The sequence below is a fragment of the Mustela nivalis genome, assembly GCF_964662115.1.
Source record: "Mustela nivalis genome assembly, chromosome: 6".
NCBI classification, from domain to species: Eukaryota; Metazoa; Chordata; class Mammalia; order Carnivora; family Mustelidae; genus Mustela; species Mustela nivalis.
In genome coordinates this window covers 50,256,636-50,269,223 of record NC_139025.1, presented here as the reverse complement: position 1 = coordinate 50,269,223, position 12,588 = coordinate 50,256,636, and the positions used below count along the sequence as shown (strand labels likewise).

At 34.3% G+C, this 12,588-nt stretch overlaps 1 long non-coding RNA gene across 1 annotated transcript in view; it reads left to right on the top strand.

Annotated features, from left to right (window-relative positions):
• LOC309867019 overlaps positions 1-12,588 on the top strand; it is a 204,123-nt gene that overhangs the window by 35,187 nt on the left and 156,348 nt on the right. Inside the window, exon 3 of the long non-coding RNA XR_014312929.1 lies at positions 2,911-2,970. This is a non-coding gene — a long non-coding RNA (uncharacterized lncRNA). The remainder of the gene's footprint in view (positions 1-2,910; positions 2,971-12,588) is intronic.

Here is a 12,588-nt window from a genome sequence, read left to right as displayed (position 1 = left end):
GAGAAAGAGAAAGCAAATTCGCCAACTGTTAATAGTTGGTAAATCCTAGTAAGGGGAGTGTCATTAAAATGACTTTTACTATTACTTTTCTGTAGGTTTGATATTTTTCAAGGTAAAAAAAATAGGGCAAACAATCTAAAACAATACTGAATTTCATGGGGCATCTGGGTGGCTCAGTGGGTTAAGCCGCTGCCTTTGGCTCAGGTCATGATCTCAGAGTCCTGGGATCGAGTCCCGCATCGGGCTCTCTGCTCAGCAGAGAGCCTGCTTCCCTCTCTCTCTCTCTGCCTGCCTCTCCATCTACTTGTGATTTCTCTCTGTCAAGTAAATAAATAAAATCTTAAAAAAAAATACTGAATTTCATATGCTTCAAAAAGTTGTATCTTCATGAAACCTATACATTTTGTTACCAAATCTTAACTATTATGATTTTAATATAAGCAAAGACCTTTTTGGAGTTAAAAAGTTTTAGAAGACATTTAAGAATCTATTTTCATGATAATCATAAAGCAAATTGATTTTCACAAGCCCAGAATAACCCCCTCCCCTCACAATAACCTTTACAAATTACCTTCCTTGTTTCATCTGAATATGAAAAAGGTTATGGCTTCATGCATAATTCCTTTTAGTCTTTAAGCTCAATTTAAGAATATACTCGGGTTTTTTTTTTTAATGATATGAAACCAATTCATTCAATAATGACTTAATGTTTTCATAGTAGTTTTGGTAATATATAACTGAAAATAGATTTTAGCTGAGAGGGAAGGGAGACAATTCCCTATCTATACTCAGAATAATGTATTTCTTGGAATAACAGAAAATAAGAAATGACAAAGAGGAAATAGCTATAAACTTCGAAACATGACACCTTTGAAAATGGTGTAACAGTGTTAAAAGTACAAGGAAAATTGTAATGTTCAGATGTACAATGAGAAGTCATTACTTATACCTTTATGAAGACAGGAAGAGGAGCAGAAAGTTTGTGTTATTTTGAAAGAGAAAAATTGTTTGGCGCTATCCTTTCGCTTACAAATTGAGAGCAAATAACACTCCTTTTACTTGCAATTGAGAGATTACTCTGTGAAAAGCCATGATATGATTCTGAAAAAGTTTTACATATTCACTTACTTGGACCATTAAAATGTTGAAAATGTCCTCCTTTCTTACAAAAGATGCATATACTTGAAGCCACAACCTTTTCTCCTTCTCTTCAGAATGGCATTATTCTTAAACATCTTATTTCTTTCAAAAAGGTAAGTAATGCACACAATTTTTAGAAAGTACCCACATCACAGAACTGCAATCAAAGTCAACAATTATGTACTGATTGGCACAAAAGTTTGAGTGTTAAACTGATTCTCTCGTTGGAATCTTTTGATCACAGCAGCACTTTGCTATATCAGGCTTTCAAATTAAATGGTCATAAGTACTATCCTTACTATCTCGCAAAATTCATGTTAATTTATTGAAACTAAATATATGCTCATTTGGCACCTGCTGGAACAGTGCTTTTAAAACTGTGGGTCACAGTCTGATGGCATCAACTTAATACCTTGAGACCAACATTTATAAATTATAAAGCAGGATAAGATAGGAAGGATAGAACAGAGCACAATACTTCTACATGCATCATAAGTAATAGGCATAAATATCATCAGTAAATGACTGTATGTATTTATGTGTATAGTGTTGCAATATAAAATGTGTTACTCTTGGTTTCAATTTATAAAGTTGAGAGCAGTAATTTGGATTTTCATAGGGTAAAATAGAGACCGCTACTTCCAGGGACTGTAATATATAATAGCAACTTTTAATGAAAAAAAATTCCAAGCACAGCAAGATTTATGTTACAAGTCTTAATAAAATAAAAATTGTGTTTTTATAGAAATTTTATTAATATTTTCTCATATTATGTGAAAAATACACACTTATCACAAAACTAAAAGAATTAGAAAATCTGATTAGGAGTCAAATCGAGCACACCTATTCATACGGTGTTTGTATTTTACTGTGGGCTCTGTATGTTATTTAAATATTTTTCTTTTAGGTAGTTAATACTTCTCTTATTGATTTGTAAAAATTTAGATATTTATTTATTTATTTATTTATTTGACAGAAAGAGATCACAAGTAGACAGAGAGGCAGGCAGAGAGAGAGAGGGTAGCAGCCTCTCTGCTGAGCAGAGAGCCCGATGCAGGACTCGATCCCAGGACCTTGAGATCATGACCTGAGCCGAAGGCAGCGGCTTAACCCACTGAGCCACCCAGGCATCCTCTCATATTCTGTTTTTCTCATTATCAATATGAATCTATGAATTCTATCAATATGATAGAAAATATATTTTCTCTTTATATTATGTATTTCTCAGTATATAAAATATTATATATATATTTCCTCATGTAGTTATATATACTACATGTATTATATATATTTTATGTTTTAACATACTATATACTATGCAGTATATTATATATTATGTGTGTATGTATCTATTCATTTATTTTTTACTTATTTACTTATTTATGTTTTTGTTTAGCTGCATCACGAGAATGTAAGTGTCTTAAGAAGAATTTTAGTTGAATTTTCAGGACCTAGGACAGCATGTAATTAATACACAGTAGACAATAAATATGTGGTGAGTGAACATTTTGGATTAGGGATCAAGTACTTCTTTTAGAATGTTCTGTGGTATAGGGCATTTATACTAAATTCTCCATACTTTGAAATCTAGAAATGTCCTTGTTTTACCCTAATGAAAGAGCATTTCTGTGTAGACAAAAAAAAAATTGGGATTTGCTCTAAGTACTTTGAAGATTTTATTCTACTCTCTTCTAGATTCCTTTTTATTTTTAGAAACTTTTTGTGAGTCTCATTTTTGTTTATTTTAAAGGATCTGTCTTTTCTCTCCAGGTACTTTTAAGATCATCTCATTTTATTGGAAATTTTATAACTCCATGTCAATGTGTTCAGGTACCAATTTTATTTTTTAATACACTGTCCTTCCCAATTTCTACTTATCCATGTCTTTATTACCTAAAAAATGCACAGCTATGATAACTTTAAGTTTTTCTTCTGCTCATTCTATAATTTCTGTTCCTTTTAGGTATTCTGATTAAATATACATTAGAAATTTTAGTTCAATACTCAATATGTATTAAAATGACCGTAGTATTTTACACCTCCATGTGTCCATATATTGCATTCTATGGTAGCATACAGTTTATAAATTTTCTGATTTTTTTCAACAACTTTACTTTTATTACTGAAAGTTTATTGATTATTTAAAAAAATACACCTGACTGTGTTAAATTTTCTTCTGATTTCTCATTTTTCTGATTCCAAATTTATTTCTTTAAAAATTCAATATGTAATATTTTATATTGTTTTTGATACTTTTTTATATGTGGAATTCTTGTGAGTTTATGATTTCATCTGATTTCCATCTTCTGAGTTTCATTTGTGGTTATTTGTTTCACTACAATTTTGAGGATCTTTGCTTATGATCCCATATTTAGTTTATCTTGATGTTGGAAATGGTGGGAAATACATCCAATGACTTCAGGATCTTCTACTGGTAAAATTTCTAGGGGTCTAGCAGTGTGGATCATGTTGAAATATTTCTTTTAAGTGATAGATAAAGTATTGTATCTGGCTACTCCTATAAACAGAACGATGTACAATGTCTGGGGGATCTCTTTGGATATTGGGAGGAACATGTTCATCATTTAGGTGTGTTATTCTGGCCTATTTACTGAGCAACCTGAAGAGTTGCTAGATTTGAGTGGGGGCCCAGAACATAAGAAGACTCTGTAACTGGTCCACCCTGCCTTACAAGTTGCTCTGCCACTTGGGCCCTGTAATCCAATAGATTCAATGGTGCTTGAAGTGTCAGTGGCAGAAACGGAGGCTATTATAGCTTTTGGCAGGCCCTCATAAGTTAATTGCACCAAAGTCCCTTAGGATTTTAGAGTGAAGTCCTACTTATTCTCTGGATACTTTTCTCCTTTTGAGAAACAGTTCTTGATCTGCTACAGGCTCTTAGTAGGGACAGCATGCTTAAACTTAGGCCACCACATTATCATCATGTACTGGGTCTTATTTCACCTACATAAAGCTGGGCATTCACAACAGTGCTCCATCATTAGACAGATGTCGTATATAACATAATGTGGCCTGAGTAGGTCTTGAAGGCACAAGTAAGGTACATGAAGGTGTAAATGCCGATGAGCTCCACTTCTACTGCACTGCATCTCTCTCTCAGCCTACACCCACAGCCTCCTGGAGATTTGCCCTTGATCAAATGACAGAGGAAGAGAAGACTTATGTGTGTGCGCCCCATATGAATGTTCACCACAAGGTGACCTCAGCAGGAGAGGATTTTAATGATCAAGGAAATAAGATGGCCCATTCTATATATACCAGTCATCCTCTCTCTCCAGTCACCTCTGTTATTGACAGATGGTCTCAAAAACAAAGTGGTCATGGTGGCAGGTTTGGAGATTATGCGTGACTTCAGCAGCACAGATGTCTACTCACCCAGGCCAACCTGGCTGTGGCCCCCGCTGAGTGCCCAATCTGCCACCAACAAAGACCAATACTGAGTCTTCTACATGGCATCATTTAGCTAGCTAAATGGTAGATCAGCTAGCTACTTGGTGGTACGTTGATTTATCAGACACTTCTATTATGGGAAAGGTGGAATTTTGTTCTTAAAGGAATAGACACTTATCCTGGATGTGAATTTGGCTTCCCTGCATGAATTGTTTCTCCCAAAACTGCCATCCATGGACTTACAGAATGACTTATTCACTGTCATGGTCTATCATACAGAATAGTTCTTGATTAAAAAAACTCACTTCATAGCAAAAGAAGTGAGGCAATGAGCTCATTATTGTGGAATTTGCTGGTCATACCATGTTCTCAACATCTATAGCTGGATGAATGGTAGAATGGCTTTCGAGGACTCATTTATAGTCCTAGTTAGTGGTCAGTTTCTTGCAGGGCTTGGGTAAGATTTCCCAGAAGACTGCATACTCTGAATAAGCATCCAGTATATGGCAGTGTTTCTCCCATAGCTACAATTTACAGGTCTAGGAATCAAGGGGTGGAAATGGGAAGTGGTACCACTCACTGTTTTCTCTAGTGATCTACTAGAGAAATATTTTATTTCCTATTCCCAGAATAAGGCTTTACTGGCCTTTGAGGACTTAGGAATAAAGGGGTGAAGGGTTTCACCAGAAGACACAATAGTGACTCCCTTGAGCTAGAAATTAAGACTTGATATCTGACCACTTTCAACTCATGCCTCAGATTAAACAGGAAAAGAAGGGAATTACTATGCTGGCTTAGATGATTGTTCCTGACTACAAAGAGGGAATTGGACTACTACTCCACAGTGAATGTAAGAAAAAAATGTCTAGACTATAGGAGATTCCCAGGGGAATCTCTTAGTATTTCCATGCCCTGTAATTAAGATAAATGGAAAACTATAATAACCCAATCCAGACAGGACCAATAATGGCCCTGAATATCTAGGAAAGAAGGTATGAGTCACCTTACCAGTTAAAGAATCACACTTAGCTGAAATACTTGCTGAAGGTAAAGAGAATAGTATAAACATATGACAAGTTATGGAAATAAAGATTAATTTTTATGAATATTTCATCATTTTGCTATGAATGTGTATATCCTATCTTTGTTTTCTTCACTCTCTTATTCCCTATCAGGTAACATAAGATGTATTGACTTTATATCATAGTATTAAGTATTGTTAATTTTGTAATACCTTTTATGGTTTATCAAGGAGAAGAGTAGCCATTCAAGTACTTTACTTCTTGTGAACTAGTATTTTTGGTTGTGTGCAGGATAATATGATGTTACTATCATGTTAGGAATGGACTTGTGATGGTTAATTTTATTTGTCAACTTATTGAAGTATAGGGTGCCCAGATGTTTGATCCAACATTATTATGAGTTTGTCTGTGGGGATGTTTCTTGATGAAACTAAAATTTGAATCAGTAGACTAAGAATGGATTGACTAGAACAAAAAGGCTAAATTTCCCATGAGTAATAGGGAACTCTTTCTGCCTAACTGCTATGAACTGGGGTTTTGGACTTGAACTGAATTATTGGCTTTTTCTGCCTTTGGACTTAACAGAAATATCAGCCCTTTCTGGTTGAGAAAGGGAGTGCAAGCCTTCTCTCACTCAGACTGGAACCACACTATAGGGTTTCTGGGTTGTCAGCTTACCTACTGCAGGTCTTGGGATTTGTAGCCTCCATAATTGTATGAGTCAATTCCTTATAATAAATCTTTCTCGGGACGCCTGGGTGGCTCAGTTGGTTAAGCGGCTGCCTTCGGCTCAGGCCATGATCCCAGCGTCCTGGGATCGAGTCCCACATCGGGCTCCTTGCTCCGCAGGGAGCCTGCTTCTCCCTCTGACTCTTCCTTCCACTCTGTCTGCCTGTGCTCGCTCTCATTCACTCTCTCTCTGACAAATAAATAAATAAAATCTTAAAAAAAAAAAATCTTTCTCTCCATCTCTCTCACTATGTATAGACATCCTGCTCGTTCTGTGTCTCTGGAGAACTCTAATAATTTCAATTACATGTATTTGGGTCATATGATATTGTTCTATGGATTGATGACATGTATAGGCACAAATGTATTTTATACATTATATATATTTGTATCTTACATAGGTAAACATATTCACCATATATACATTTATATTATCCATATTACACAATTTCTGTTGACCTATCCTCAACTTCAGGGACCTTTTTCCTCAGTCATTAGTATTGTTTTCTCATCCAGTGAGGGTTTTTTGCTATAGTTGTTTTTTTTTAAATTTTTTTATTTTTAAGATTTTATTTATTTGAGAGAGAGCAAAAGAGAGAGGGAGAGAGAGTATGAGAGGGGGAGGGGCAGAGGGAGAAGCAAACTCCCCACTAAGCAAGGAGTCTGATGGACAAAAGGCTAGATCCTAGGACCCTGGGATCTTAACTGGAGCCAAAAGCAGATGCTTAACTGACTGAGACACCCAGGCACCCCCATCATCCAATGCATTTTATTTCAATGTGTTTTGTTCTGTTTTATAATTTCCTAGTGGTTTGATTTTTATAGTCTCTATTTCTTCATTCAGAGTTTGTCTTTTCATTAATTGTGACCATGTAACCCTATTGCCCTTCACTTGAAGACCCTTCACAGGTAGTGTGTTTTTACAAATTGAAAGTTTGTGGTAACTCTGTTGAGCAAGTCTAACAGCACCATTTTTCCAATAGCAATTGCTCTCTCCATGTCTCTGTAACAAAGTAATTCTCACAACATTTTAAACTTTTTTATTATTATGTTCATTGTGGTGATCTGTGATCAATGATTATGACTCATTGAAAACTCTGATGATGGTTAACAATGAAGTATTTTTTCATTAAGGTATGTTCATTGTTTTTCAAACATAATGCTATTGTTCACTTAATAGATTATAGTATAAACATAACTTTTATATGCACTGGGAAACCAAAAAAAAAGTCATTTGATTTGTTTTATTGTGATATTTGCTTTATTGGGGTGGTCTGGAACTAAACACAGAGTATCTTCAAGATCTGCCTATATTTTCCTTTATACTTTTAAACATATTTACAATAGCTCCTTTAATATCCTTATCTGCAAATTTCAACATCTAAGTCACACAGCGTTATCTTTTTTTTTCTTTCTTTTTTGAATTAATTATGTCATCTTATTTCTTTAGATATCAACTAATTTTAAATTTCCCTTGGGCATTGCAATGGATATATTTTAGAAACTACAGGTGATTTTTATGGCCCTCTGATGACTATTTTTTTAAATTTATCTTTGAAGACATACAACTTGGCCTAACTTGAACTATGAAACTCCATTTCCCTTTTTAGTATGTTTGGGGTTTTCCCTATGCACAGTGGTTCACAGATTAGCCAGGGATCTGGGCAGACATTTTATAAAAAATTTAGGAATCTCTTCTCACTTTTCCTTGTGGTATTTCTCTACTACTTTAACTGGTTACGATTACATTAATCCCATCCTATGTTCCCTCATGCCAGTTGGACTGCAGGGTCCTTGTTAGATTTTAGCCACATTAAATAGCGAAGACTTGAGGCTTCTCTCAGGATGAATCACAAATAATTTGACGCCATTTTGTTCCCTTCCTCTGTGTTTCACCTTTCATGGAGTATCAGCTTACTTCTGTAACTTTCCAGTGCCTTAAGGAAATGGCTTATGCTTTGTTAAATTTATAATTGTTATCTGCAAGAGTGTTGTTCCAGTGGAGTTTACTTGGCCATGACAGGACCAGAACTCTAGAGGGAATGACAATTACAGAAATATGAAGATTGTTTGGATATAAAAAAATATGATCTGATTAGATCAAAAATGAAATCGATCTTATTTCATTGTTCACAATGTCTAGGTCTACACCTGAAAGAATTTTTTTCCACATCTATTCTTTTGAACATTTCTAAATTTTATTACCACTTTTTACATTTCCTTAAGATTTGATACATATTGTGAGAAGAAGAGTTTTAGACCAGGAAAGAAGTCTTTAATAATGTCCAGAGAAAAGCAGTCAAAGATTGAGGTGTTAGTACAAGTCATAATACATTGTCCAAACAACTTTGAGCTTAACTTAAAAGGAGCTTTGGTTTTTACAGTACTAATATAAACCATTTAATTGTAAAATCCCTGTGTTTATTGCAAATTCACATTTTTGGCACCAGTTGGGCAAGAAAGAGACCTATACTGTACATACTATAGTTCTATAAGGAATAATGTACTTTTGAGCCATATTATTCATTTTGTTTCATTTGTATTGTTATCTGGGCTTTAATATTTGACTTATGATTGTCATCATAGTTGTAATGAATGAGTACAGAAAATAACCAGTATAATACAATAACATTTAAAAATAACTTTACTAATGATAAATATTGAATGAGTACCAAATGTATCCATTATGTTGTTTATTTTACATCATTACTTTTAGCCATCTTAAAGTATACTCTGAAGGTATAATAATATCAATTATCAACTTCTCAAGTCAAACAAAACAAAATACAGTCACAAAAATTGTTTTTAAGGATTTTACTTATTTATTTGAGAGAGAGAGAGAAAGCATGAACAGAGGTGGGAGAAGAGGGAGAAGTAGACTCCTCACTGAGCAGGGAACCTGATGTGGGGCTTGATCCCAGGACCCTGAGTCATGACCATAGCCAAAGGCATATGCTTAACCAATTGAGCCATTCAGGAACCTCACAGTCACAGAAATTAAGTAACCTGCCCAAATCAAGTTGCTAGTAAGTGGTGAAATCTTGTTCAGACTAAGTAGTTTATACCAGATTTTATTCCTAGTATGTTTATTTTCCTGTTTCTTTGTTTCTTCTCTTGGTGGGGCAAGGATGAATAAAGGGAAAGAATGTCAAAAATAGAGCCTAAAATTTAACAATTTACTTTGTAAGAAATTGAAATATTGTTTCTAAATGTTACATTTTAAATCGATAATCTCAAATGAACAAAATGCCCAAATGCATATAATTAATAATAACATTTTTAATATTAATGCAATCATCTTGAATTGGGGGAGTGTATACTTCCATACTTTTTGATTTCCTGTCTTTACAGCATATACAGATTTGTGATGGGCAGCTTGAGGATTGAATATAAAATTAGGAAATTTTAGGATTTAGTGAATTTTGAAGATTGAGAATGTAATCTTTCAACTCAGCAATTTCACTTATTGTTTTATAAGATCTATGATATTGACTCTTTTTACACTGGATTAAATTCAAATTTTTTAACTTGATAATTTACCAAGATAAAAAATGAAGATTTTATTTTATTAAAAAGAACCTTATCTTCTAAAGAAGAATTTGCCCACATGTCCTCTGGTTGTATTTGTGGGTATTGCTTGGGATAATTTTCTCTCTATGGTCACTTATATATCTCATTAACATTATGAGAAGATTTCTAAATTTACCTATGTAAAACAAAAAAATTTCTGTCCCCAGGGTTGGCTCTTAGGAATTGAGCTTGGTCCCTCCCACCCTCCTGTGCCCAGCCCTGGCATCCCTCCATGCCCTGAGGGCCTTACTCACAGTCACACTGTCACAACTTCCCCATCCCCACCCGACATACACACCTTAGATGAGGTAAACAGTTATAGCCAACTTTAGCAACATGTAGATCAGGATATATGTGGAAATCTAACCATCTAGTGGAGTAATGGTTCCTTTAGGGGAAAATATTTAATGTCACTTGGCTTAGGATGTAGACAGACTCCCAGCCAGACTTGGAAGTGTATTTTACTGTAAAGGACAAAACACATGGAGAGAGAGAGGAAATGAGAACAAATTCAAGACCCCTGATTAACGAACCCAAATATATCAAGCAATGGTAACATTTTTAAATGAAAATAGTGAAAGTAATACTGTCAAATGGCTAGAAAATGGAGATACAAAGGACAAAGATATTGATCCAGAGAGCTTCTTTTCACTCAGCTATGACTATCTCTGAGGAAGATATTGAATCCAGTCCAGAAACACCTGTACCTCCAGCATCTTCAGCCAAAGTAAACAAAACTGTAAAGAACTGTCAGACTATGCCTTCTGTTTAGAATGACCTTCCTCCAATAGATAACAAAGTGGTTGGCTCTGTATGAGCACAACCTAGTCAGCCTCCTGAATAGTCTTCCTCTGCACAACAGAATGCACATAGAAATTCTGTGTGAAAAAAGTAGAAAAATTATGAAAAACAAAAGACAAAAAAAATACAACAACAAGAAAAAAAGACAACAGAAAAAAACTTATTTTGATGCTACAAACACAAATTATGAAATTCTGTGTATGATCAGAGACTTTAAAGGGATTGTAGACTATTGGCCGTAGCAAATCCCATTAGTGAACATAGGATGTGAGTTTGTGTAAAAAAATGACCTTTCAGCAGAAAAGAAACTTGGGATAATCATAATCCCTAATAAAATTATTGATGGCCCATTTTTAGTTTTGTCTCAAGAAGGTACTTAAAAGCTAAACATTAGGTTTTGATCCTGCCTTTGATGACTCAGCTCCTAATGAAATAGCTTACAAAATTATGGTTAAACCACTAGTGGAAACTATATTTGAAAGAAGAATGGCCACGTACTTTGCTGAAAGTGAAAAAACTCAAACAATGGGACATCTCAAGAAAGAACCAGGATTGTTCAAAGGGGAAAAAAAAAAAATTGTTCAAAGGAATTCATGCATGAGCAGCTGGAGATGTTTTTTTTAGTGCCAAAGAAGCCAAACTATAAGAAATTTGAACTTCAAGTATATGCAACTTTTATTTATTTATTTATTTATTTATTTTGGTGGCCAGGGCGGGGCGGGGGAGGTTTTACAGTGGAAATGTGTTTCACTAGCTGAACAGGACAGCAAAATTGAGAGTGCTTGAAGATTGAAAACAACATTCAAGTGGTAAGTTTACAGAAACAGGAGGTCAAATGTGTTTAAGATGTACAGAAACTTTATTGATACTGGCAACACTTGTAGAACATGTGGTCAAACATCTGCCAACTCAGATGAAATGAAAGCAACTAGGAAATAATAGTTGTGAATTAAATATAATTAAAATAAAATAAAAGCTAATTCATGAGGAGATTAGATAAAGGAAACAAATACTATAATAATAACAGTGTGTCATATTATTTATCACCAAACCTGAGCCCAGCCCAGCCACTTATCTGTCGCTTGACTGTACATGGAAAACTAAACTGAGCTCTACACAATCAAACATTTATCTGCAGATTTATGAAATCCGTACAAGTGGAATATTTTCTCTAAATTTATCAATTTTTCTGTTCCAAAAAAGCTTTGGATATTATGAATAATATTGATCTGACAATATTTGTAATGTTGCTATATTTAATAAGCATTTTCATGGCAATCATCTTCATTAAGAAAATTATAAATATATAGAGTAGATTATACATGAGGAATGATTAAAAAAATGAGAGAAAACTATTACTTTTCAGGCTCTTATGTTTAGCTCTGAAGATAGAAAATAAGTTGAACATAGCAAAGAAAACACGCAATAATTCTATTCACAGATAAAAGAGGCTCTATGGAAAAATACAGAAATTCTAGCAGGGGAGGAATTTGTTGTAAACTCCACATCATGAAGCCTTTTCTCATTCTGAAACACTATGTTAGTAAAGAGAAAAATGTGATATATTTAAAAGAACATCTGGATAGTTAACCTGATTGGCAAAATAATTTTAATTGTCTTCAAAGAAAACATTTTTGTGTTGTGCATGTGTGTGTGCACATGCAAATTAGAGAAACCAACTGAAAATAAAAAACAATGATCTGTCTATAAAGCGGTCCTTTAGGCTGAGAGAAAATGTGCCTTCAGGGACCAATTTCCTAATTAGGAACTTTTATTAGGCTTCTATCTCATGCTTTTGTTTGTTTGTTGAATTTCAGGAGATCTGTCAGTTAAAGAAAATGTCAGTTATTTATTATAAAGTTATTTAGCAACTAAGACTGAGATAGTGAAAGCAATGTATATTAGGCCATCTTAA